The sequence below is a fragment of the Rhinopithecus bieti genome, unplaced genomic scaffold (genome assembly GCF_001698545.2).
Source record: "Rhinopithecus bieti isolate Rb0 unplaced genomic scaffold, ASM169854v2 scaffold_4745, whole genome shotgun sequence".
NCBI lineage: Eukaryota > Metazoa > Chordata > Mammalia > Primates > Cercopithecidae > Rhinopithecus > Rhinopithecus bieti.
Genome location: NW_016804434.1, coordinates 6,410 through 17,978, shown reverse-complemented (window position 1 = coordinate 17,978; position 11,569 = coordinate 6,410). Strand labels below are relative to the sequence as shown.

Sequence of the window (11,569 nt, the reverse complement as noted above, 5' to 3'; positions counted from 1 at the left end):
ATACATATGTAACATACTTGCATGTTATGCACATGTACCCTAGAACTTAAAGTATAATAAAAATAAATAAATAAAAAAATAAAAATAAAAAAAAAGAAAAGAAAAAAAAGGTAAAAGGGGCATGTTTGCACAGTAGAGGAAGATAACTGAGAGAAATGAAGACAGACAGCAGTAGCAAAAGCAATAGAGCTCTGGTCCAAGGTGGGTAGGGCATCCCTGAAAAAAACAGATAATAATTTATGGCAGGAAGAGACAAGATAAATTGGCCTGGTATTACATGTTGGTTTTATTATGAGAAGCCCATTTTTAAATAGCAAATATGTTTTTGAAGATAACTTGTCTCATTCTCAAAATTTCAGGTTCAAATGCTGGAGTAGGGAAACTGGAAACTCCACTTATTGAAAGATAAATGGTAATCCTAGAAATGTAGTGAGTCTGCCTGAGAAAATTCCTAGTCTGCTAAGTATTCTAAAAAGTTAGATTCATAAGGAAGGTAATTCTGTTTACCAGAAGAGGTACCTAAAGAATGTTCCATTTAGGCAGAATATGTACCTGAGACAGTTTCCATGAAATTGGTGTTGGACAAAATAAGATTTTTTTTGAGGGGGTCAATAATTTTATCTTTTATGTACAACTTTACTTTAGAAATTTACTTTTAAGGACTTTTTATTATGCTGCAGATAAGAAATATTCTTTTTTTCTCCTCTGTCAGTATCCCCCATTGAAATGACAATAACCTAATTACAAATAAGAATTAGGCCTTTTTTTTTGAACAGTTACTAGCCTGTAGAGTTCTACAAGATTTTTTGTCAACTTTCATTATAGATTAAAGGGTTCAAATACAGGTTTGTTACAGAGGTAAGTTGTATAATGCTGAGGGTTGGGGTCCCAGCTATTCCATCACAATGACAGTAAACATATTACCCAGCAGATGGTTCTTCAGCCCACATCGCTTCCCTCCCTCCCCCATCTAGTGATCCTCAGTGTCTATTGTTCCCATCTTTAAGTTCTTGTGTATTTAATGCTTACCTCCCACTTATAAGTGAGAACATGTGGTATTGGTTTTCTGTTCTTGTATTAGATTGCTTAGGATAATGGCCTCCCACTTCATCTATCGTCCTGCAAAAGACATAATTTTTGTTCTTTCTTATGGCTGCATAACATTCCATGGTGTATGTATTAGTTTGTTCTCACGCTGTTAATAAAGACATACCTGAGACAGGGTAATTCATAAAGGAAAGAGGTTTAATGGACTCTCAATTCCACATGACTGGAAAGGCCTCACAGTAAGTCTCTGGTAGATACTTATTCACTATCACAAGAACAGCATGGAAAAGGCCTGCCTCCATGATTAAATTACCTCCCATTGAGTCCCTCCCATAACATGTGGGAATTATGGGAGCTACAATTCAAGATAAGATTTGAGTGGGGACACAGCCTAACCATATCAGTGCATATTTACCACATTTTCCTCATACAATCCACTGTTGATGGGCACATAAGTTGATTCTATTTCTTTGCTATTGTGCATAGCACTACAGTGAACATATTGGGGTGTGTGTCTTTTTGATAGAATGAATATTTTTGGGACATATACTCCATAGTGGGATTGCTGGGTCAACTCATAGTTCTATTTTAAGTTCCTTCAAAAATATCAAAACTGGTTTCCACAGTGGCTGACCTAGTTTGCATACCCATCAACAGTGTAAAGGCATTTCCATTTCTCTGCAACCTCACCAGCATCTGTTGTTTTTGGACTTTTTAATATTAATAATTGCTATTCTGACTGGTGTGAGATGGTACCTCATTGTGATTTTGATTTGCATTTCTCTGATGATTAGTGATGTTGAAGCACTTTTTCATGTTTGTTGGCTGTTTGTATGTCATCTTTTGAGAAGTACCTGTTCACATCCTTTGCCCATTTTAATTGATTTTTTTTTTGTTTTTTGCTTGTTGATTTAAGTTTTTTGTTTTTTTTTGTTTTTTTTATAGATTTTGGATATTAGACATTTAGGTCCTTTAAGATAGGAAGAGTACAGGAGATAGTCAAGAAGACTTTAACAAGTTTCTAAAACACAGAGAGCATATAGAGGATGATAAATCTGTACAGAGAGGATAAACTTGTAACCAAAAAGTCAGAAGAGAAAACTTTATCAAGGAGGAAAAGTTAATCAGTGTCCCTTAAGTCTCTCCAATTTGGAAGTTTCAAGGGTTAAAGAATGGTGGAGAATGAGGCTGAAAAAGGAGGCTTTCCCTGCCTACGTTTCCTCCACAAGTCTTTTCATCAGGTAACTGATTTCTTCCCACAAGAAGAAGGAGGCTCACTCTCTAGAGAAACTGAGCTTAAGAAGCCCTGTACTCAGAGACACAGGGCAGTGCCAGAAAAGACATGAGGTGTAGGCTTGAAAGGCAGATTTGGTATGGGTCTACTCCTTCAATTAGGAGACTCTTAGCTCTTTTATGCATCTTGCTTCCTAAAATTCAGCAGCTAACTTTATCCAACACAAAGGGAACTGATCTAGAGAAATGACATTTTTCTTTCACCATCTTAATGGAAAATTCTCTTCAATGCCCAACAGAGTGAATGAAATGAAAACATATACTGCTAGACACAGGGTTATGGAATATGGGGACATGAGAATTAAAGGGAAAATCATAAAAACTTTCAGATCTATACCAGGTTATATTGAAACAATTAGGATTCAGAATTCTCAAGAAGAACTATTAATATTATCTTGTATATTAATAGACATAGGGTGTTTTCATACTTGCATGTTTGCCAAAATTTTACCTTCTATTTTCCCTTTCTCAGAAAAATATTGGAGAATACGCTTCATTCAAATGCCTGAAACCTAGTTAGAGAAAGTCCTGAGCTCCAGCAATCAGGAAACCTCACGTAGGAGAATGAGAATGTCAGGGAGGCTGCCTAGCACCAGACCTAGAAAACAACTACTTCAGAATGGACCTGATGGATAATTCAGAAGTGAGAGGAGACAGCAAGAACAAAAGAGATGTGACAGATTTTATGAGAGTTTCCAATAGCTCAAAAAGGAGTTTCAGACATCTGCTTGAACATTTGTCAATAATTCTAACTTGGGAAACAGAAATTACAAATTGAAATAAAGAGACATGGTTAAGCCCAGGATAGTACTAAAAATAAAATTTAATCACAGTTGTCTTACCAGAGAACCATATTTGTGTAGTCAGAGTGATGTAAGCAATGAATACTGATATAAAAATTGTCATCTAAATATATTCTGGAAAAAGGAGTGTGGAAAAGTGAGTGTGTCTATCTGAGGGTGTGTTCAAATATAAGGTGAAGTTGAAGATTAAAATTCTCATCTCTCATAATAAAAAATTATTAATATAATCCACAAAAAGATAAGTAAGAAATAGAAACAGAGTCTTTATTTAAAAATGTGAATGTATGTTCAGAAGAAGCTGCTAGAATGTTGAAAATGGTGAATTTGGAAAGTGTGAGAATGAAGAGTATACCATTGCAATTTGCGACCCCTCCGACACACAGATGTGCAAATACAGTCACAGATATGCATAAATCTGATAGTATAATTTAATGTTTAAGCAACATGTTATTTTGATATGAAATTAATCCCTGTTTTTTTCCAAGACAGTAATTTCATGACTAAATTATATGCTTACTTTTTATTTGCAAACATTTTATTATTTTTATTTGTATTAATTATCATATATACTAATGTACATGTATATACAGATTTTCATCTTTTATCTTTTTTAGTTTTTATGGGTACATAGTAGTATATATTAATATATTTGGGGGTACATGAGATGTTTTGATACAGGCATGCAATGTGAAATAAGCATGTCATGGAGAATGGTGTATCCCCTCAAGCATTTATTCTTTGAGTTACAAACAATTAAATTACATTCTTTAAGTTATTTTAAAATGTACAATTAAGTTATTATTGACTATAGTCACCCTGTTGTGCTACCATATAGTAAGTCTTATTCATCCCCACCTCCCCTCCCAGCCCCCACTACCCTTTCGAGTCTCTGGTAACCATGCTTCTATACTTTGTGTCCATTAGTTCAATTCTTTTGTTTTTAGATCCCACAGATAAGTGAGAACATGCTATGTTTATCTTTCTGTGCCTGGCTTATTTCACTTAACATAATGATCTCCACCTCCCTTCATGTTGTTGCAAATGAGTGAATCTCATTCTTTTTATGACTGAATAGAACTACATTGTGTATATGTACTACGTTTTCTTTATACACTTGTCTGTTGATGCATATTAAAGTTGTTTCAAAGTCTTAGCTATTGTGTACAGTGCTGCAACCAACATAAGAGTGCAGATACCTCTTCGATGCACTTATGTCCTTTCTTTTGGGTATATACCCAGCAGTAGGGTTGTTGGATCACATGGTTGCTTTATTTTTAGTTATTTGAGGAATATTCAAACAGCTCTCCATACTGGTCATACTAATTTACATTCCCACCAACACTATACAAGGGTCGACTTATCTCCACATCCTCACTAGCATTTCTTATTGCCTGTCTTTGGATATCAGCCATTTTAACTGGACTGAGATGACATCTCACTGTAGTTTTGATTTATATTTCTCTGATGATCAGTGGTGTTGACCACCTTTTTGTATGCCTCTTACCCATTTATATGTCTTCTTTTGAGAAACATCTATTCAAATCTTTTGCCCACTTTTGGATTGGATTAGTATATTTTTTTCCTATAGAGTTGCTTGAGTTTCTTATATATTCTGGTTATTAATCTCTTGTCAGATGAATAGTTTGCAAATATTTTTCTCCATTCTGTGATTGTCTCTTCCCTTTGTTGATTGTATCTTTGGCTGTGCAGAAGCTTTTTAACTTGATGTGATCCCATTTCTTCATGTTTGCTTTGAATGCCTGTGTTTGTAGGGTATTGCTCAAGAAATTTTTGCCTAGACCAATGTCCTGGAGATTTTTCCTAGTGTTTTCCTATATTAGTTTCAGAGTTTGAGGTCTTAGATTTAAGTCTTTAATTGATTTTGAGTTGATTTTTGTATATGGCAAGAGATATGAGTTCAGTTTCATTCTTCTGTGTAGGATATTAAATTTTCCCAGCACATTTATTCAAGAGACCGTCTTTCCCTCAGTGTACGTTCTTGGCACCTGTGTTAGTCTGTTCTCATGCTTCTAATAAAGCCAACACAAGACTGGTAATTTATAAAGGAAGGAAGTTTAATGGTCTCACAGTTCCACATGGCTGGGGAGGCCTCACAATCATGGGGGAAGCTGAATGAGGAGCAAAGTCATGTCTCACATGGCAGCAGGCAGAGAGCTTTGCAGGGGAACTCCCATTTATAAAACCATCAGATGTTGTGAGATTTATTCACGACCATGAGAAAAGTATGGAGGAAACCACCTCCCTGATTCAATTATCCCCACCTGCCTCACCCTTGACTTGTGGGGATTATTACAAATCAAGATGAGATTTGGGGTGGAGACACAGCCAAACCATATCAGCACCTTTGTCAAAAATGAGTTCACTCTAGGTCTGTGAAATTGTTTCTGGATTCTGTATTCTGTCCATGTGTTTGTTTTTATGTCAGTACCATACTGTTTTAGTTAGCTCTGTAGTATACTTTGAAGTGAGATAATGTGATTCTTCCAGTTTTGTTCTTTTTGCTTAGGATAGTTTTGACTATTCCGGGTCTTTTGTGGGTCCATATAAATCTTAGGATTTGTTTTTTCTATTTCTGTGAAGAATGCCATTGATATTTCGATAGGGATTTTATTGAATCTGTAGATTGTTTTGATAGTATGGACATTTTAACAATATTGATTTTTCCAATCCATGAACATGAAATATTTTTCTATTTGTTGTGTCCTCTTAAATTTCTTTCCTCAGTGTTTTATAGCTTCATTTTAGACATCTTTCAGTTCTTTGGTTAAATTAATTCCTAAGTATTTAATTTTACTTATGGCTATTGTAAATGGGATTACTTTTAAATTTGTTTTCTTTTGTTCACTGTTGGCATACAACAACACTACTGATTTTTATGTAGATTTTGTATCCTTCAACTTTACTGAATTTGTTCATCAGTTCTAATAATTATCTTGTGGAATCTTTAGGTTTTTCCTAATATAAGGTTATATCATCTGAACACAAGGATATTTTGACTTCTCCCTTTCCAATTTGGATAGCCTTTATGTCTTTCTCTTGTCTGATTGCTCTTGCTAGGTCATCCCGTACTATGATGAATAACAATGGTGACAGTGGGCATCCTTGTCATGTTCCTGATCTTAGAGGAAATACTCTTGGTTTTCCCCATTCAGTATAGTACTAGTTGTGGGTCTGTCATATAGCTTCTTTATGTTGAGATATGTTCCTTCTATCTCAGGTTTTTTTTAATGAATTTTTATCAGGAAGGGACGTTAAATTTTATCAAATACTTTTTAAGCATCAACTGAAGCGATCATATAGCTTTTATCCTTCATTTTTTTGATATGATGTATCACACTGCTTGATTTGCACATGTTGAACCATCCTTGCATCCGAGGGATAAATCCCACTTGGTCATTGTGAATGCCTTTTTATTGTATTGCTGAATTTGGTTTGCCAGTGTTTTGTTGAAGATATTTGCACTAGTGTTCATCAGGTGTATTGACCTGTAGTTTTCTTTTCTTGATGTGTCTTAGTCTGATTTTGGTATCAGGGTAATACGGGTCTCACAGAATGAGTTTCGAAGTATTCTCCTTTATTTTTTGGAATAGTTTGAGTAGGATTGGTATCAGTTCTTCTTTAAATGTTTGGTAAAATTCAGCAGTGAAGCTAGCCAGTCTTGGGGTTTTCTTTACTAGGATATTTTTATTTCTCATTTGATCTTGGTACTGGTCATTGCATGTTCAGGTTTTGGATTTTTTCCTGGTTCAAACTTGATGGGTCATATTTGTCTAGTGATTTGTCCATTTCTTCTAGACTTTCCAATTTATTGGCATATAGTTGCTTATAGTAACCACTAATTATTCTTTGAATTTCTGCAGTATCAGTTGTAATGCCTCCTTTTAAATTTGTTTTTATTTATTTGAATCTACTGTGTTTTTTTTTAGTCTGGCTAAAGGTTTGTCAATTTTGTTTAACTTCTCAAAAAAGCAACTTTTTGTTTTATTGATCTTTTAGTTTTCTTCGTTTAAATTTTATTTCTGCTCTGATCTTTATTATTCCTTTTCTTCTATTAATTTTGGGTTTAATTTGCTTTTGGTTTTCTAATTATTTAGGATGCATCATTAGATTGTTTATTTGTCTATTTTCTCCATTTTTGATGTAAGTTCTTGTAGCTATAAACTTCCCTTTTAGTACTGGTCTTGCTGTAGCCCTTGGTTTTGGTATGTTGTGCTTCCATTAAAATTCGTTTCAAGAAATTTTTCAATTTCCTTTTTAATCTCTTCATGGGCCCACTCTCCATTTATGAGTATATTTTAAAATTTCCATTTATTTGTGTAGTTTCCAAAATTCCTCTTTTTATTGATTGCTGGTTTTATTACACTGTGGTCAGAGAAGATGCTTGATATTATTTCAGTTTCATTGTATATTTTAAGACTTGTTTTGTGACCTAACATATGGTCAATTCTTGACAACAATCCATGTGCTGCAGAAATGGATGTGTATTCTGTAGCAGTTAGATAAAATATTCTGCAAATATCTATTAGATCCATTTGGTCTATAGTGCAGATAAAGTTCAATGTTTCCTTGTTGATTTTCTATCTAGATGACCTGTCCAATGTTGAAAATGGGATGTTGAAGTCTCCAGCTATTATTTTACTGGGGACTATCTCTCTCTAGTTCTAATTATATTTCTTTTATGTATCTGGGTGCTCCATTGTTGTTTGCATATATATTTAAAATTGTTCACCAATAGTGATCTTCTTTGTCTCTTCTTATAGTTTTTGTTTTGAAATCTACTTTGTCTGTTTTAAATATAGTAACTCCTGCTGTTTTTCTCTTTTCTATTGGCATGTACTGTCTCATTCCATTCCTTTATTTTTAGCCTATGTGTGTCTTTATAAGTGAAGTGTGTTTCTTTTAGGCAACAGATTAATGGATCTTGTTTTTCCATCCAGTCAGTATGTCTTTTGATTGGAGATTTTAGCCCATTTACATTCAGTGTTATTATTGATAAGTAAGGACTTACCCCTGCCCTTTTGTTATTTGTTTTCTGGTTGTTTTGTGGACTTCTCTTCCTTTTTTCAATCCTTCCTATCTTCCTTTATTGAAGATAATTTTCTCTGCTTATATTTGTATAGATTTTCTTAATGCCTAGTTTAATGGTAGTTACACTTTGATGCATCTAGTAACAGTCCCCTCTTTACATTTGCATATACTTCCAGACTATAATTTAAATTTTAATGCTGTTTGGATACCTTCATCATGGATTCATGTACCCCTGAATTGGGAACAAATGTGCCACCCCCTTTTTTCTCCACTTTTCCATCAGTTTTTTCTTGTGTCTTATCAGCTAAAGTCCAGGAAGAGATTGAACGTGTGATTGCAGAAATCGGAGCCCACTGCATGCAGTGACAGGACCACATGCCCTACACAGGATGCTGTGGTGCACGACGGTCCAGAGATACATTGACCTCTTCCCCACCAGGCTGCCCATGCAGTGGCCTGTGACATTAAATTTCCAGAACACATCTCTCCTTCCAAGGTAAGTTTTGTTTTCCTACACTTTACCAACTCCTGTTTTGAGTCCCCAAATTCACATAGTATCATTTCTATCCTCTCCATCATCCCCGGAGAGAAGTGATAAACTATATGTATGGCCAGTTTAATTGGTGACTTTCTGTTAGTTTCCCGCTGGGGCTACCAAAGTTCTTGCTGTAACAGGTTCTTGTGTCTGGCAGTGTGTGTTTTTCCAGATTCTATTATCTTTATTCAAGATGGTTTGTCTCTTAGGTGCTTAATATTCCAAATCCATTTTAAAGGTATTAGTTTGTCAATTTGCCAACCATTGGGCTGGAATTTCTGGTCAGGGTGACAAATTTGTACAGTCACTTTGGAAAGAATGAATTTGACACGTTGAGTCTTTCTATTCCTCAATCTAATTATGCATTCCATTTATTTTGGGGTTTCTTTTATTTTCCCAGGCAATGTTGTGATTTGTTGTCATGGCTTTCAAGTCTTTGGTTTTCGTCTAGATAATTAATATTTTGTTGTGGCACATAATTAGTTTTTGTCATTCTGATGATGTTAATCTGTCAACTTTGCTAAATTTACTAATCACTGTTCATAATTTATTTCTGCATTCATTGTAATTTCTGTGTAATTATACTGTATCTGGGTTAATATTGTTTTATTACTTATTTTCCATGTCTCATGGGCTTAATGTCTCTTTATTGCATTAATTATTGCATTGGCTAGAATTTCTAGGAGAGTGTTGAATAGAATTGGTGACAGTGGGGATCCTTGTTTCTCATTTCTAATCTGCAGGAAACAGTGGAAGTTTTCCATTTCAATATTGAGAATGATGCTTGAAGTAGATTTTGGTAGATATTTTTTATCAGATTAGAGAAGTTTGCTGTCATATATATATGTCATAATTGTGTGTTAAATCTTATCAAATCAATTCTCTGCACCTATTTATATAATTGTGTGTTAGTCCGTTTCCATTGCTATAAAGGAATATCTTTGACTGGGTAATTTATAAATAAAAGGGTTTTATTTTGGCTCATGGTTTTGCAGGCTGTGCAAAAGGCTTGATGGGGGCAGACATCTGCTCCTAGTGAGGACTTCAGGTAGCTTTCAATCGTGGAAGAAGGTGAAGGGGAAGCAAGCATGTCACATGGTAAGAGAGGGAGTAAGAGAAAGAGGAGTGGAAGTGACTTTAAACAACCAGCTTGTGTGTGAACTAACAGAATATGAACTCACTTATTATCATGAGAAGAACTTTAAGCCACTCAAGAAGAATTCACCCCCATGTCTTAAATGCCTCCCACCAGACTCCACCTCCAATATTGGGAATCACATTTCAACACGAGATTTGGAGGGGACAAATATCCACACAACATCAGATTATATGTATTGGGCTTACATTCCTCACTAAAGAGAAATAAGTATGCGCATAGAGATGAATTGACCTTCTTCATATTGTTTAGGACTTCAGTGTTTACATTCACAAGAGATTTGGTTTATAATTTTCTTTCTTAGAATTTTCAAGAGTTTTGATATTAAGATTATGCCAGCCTAATAAAACTAGGCGAGAAAAGTTTCCTAATGCGAGTCTGATTTTATTGCCGTTCCCTCTCCCCACTTTCCTTCTTGTGATCACTTAGTTGTATCTTTGAAATGCCTGATAACTTTTGGTTAAATACCAGATGCTATATATAAGAAATTGCAGAATTTCAGAGGTTTATATTCTTCAAAGAAAGATTCATTCCTCTCCCATAGGCAGTCATAATGACATAACACCTGTTGTTATGATTCAGAATTGGACATAATGTGAACCCATTCGAAAATTGAGTGTCAGTGTTAGCTTAGCTCTCTGAGGTTCTCCTACCTCTGGAACCTTGAGACCAATTTTTGTCTTGGCAGCTTTACAATGCCTTCTATCACATGGTTTCTGTATTTATCCAGACACTCCAGTTGCCATCTCAAACCTACTTTTTCCAGTTAAAACCAATACATATTATTAGTGAAATAAAAAATAATATAACTGAAACTTGTATTTTCAAGGGGAAAAAGCAATGAGATTAGTAAGGTTGCAATTACTGTCATCTTTTGAAGAAGACAGAATTGATAATTTACTGAGAGATTATGGGGCTTACCCTAATGGTCACCGATTTAGTACAAGAGATAAGACTTCAATGCACTCTGTTTTCACAAACACAGGAGGTAACCAGGAGAAGGTTTTTGTTTCTCAAAACTAGGGTCTGAGGGTAATAGTAATGAAACTTACTTCTTCTCCTAGAACTAATTAAATGAGAAATATACTGAAGAATCAGGCAGGAGCTGCCAGTCTCCCCAGTTCACTGCATCAGCTTTGGTGAACTGCTGGAGGGGAACGATGCATCTGATGAGCTTTTTCATTCACCCCCATGCAGGGCAGCTCATGCTGAGAAGCCAGAGCCCAAGAGAATCACCCATTGAATCCCTTCTTCATGGAATAGCCCAGTACAGAAAAATGCAGCACTGTGTGGCCAATTCTACCCTCTTTACATATCAGATACATGTGTTCTTCTGCTACAGGCTGGATCCATTTATCTAGCTGGAGATAATAGTCTGAGATAGGAATTGGCAAACTGTTTCTGTAATGGGCCAGACAATAAATATTTTAGACTTTTCCAGCCATGTGGTTTCTGTTGCAATACTTGACATCTCTTATTGTAGCATGAAAGCAGTCATAAACAATCTGCAAATGAATGAGGATTGATATGTTCCAAGTTTTATAGAAACAAATATAAATTTCCTATAAAATGTTTGTTTCAAAAATATTATTTCTTATTTGCATTTGTTCAATGTGAATACTTTTAGCTCACATACTATACAAAAACAGGTGGCAGGATGGACTTGTGCAGGGAGTACTTTTTATT

At 35.1% G+C, this 11,569-nt stretch overlaps 1 pseudogene across 1 annotated transcript in view; it reads left to right on the top strand.

Annotated features, from left to right (window-relative positions):
- LOC108527167 (cytochrome P450 2C9-like) overlaps positions 1-11,569 on the top strand; it is a 61,620-nt pseudogene that overhangs the window by 43,648 nt on the left and 6,403 nt on the right. Inside the window, exon 7 of the transcript XR_001884721.1 lies at positions 8,497-8,688. The product of XR_001884721.1 is annotated as a cytochrome P450 2C9-like (transcript). The remainder of the gene's footprint in view (positions 1-8,496; positions 8,689-11,569) is intronic.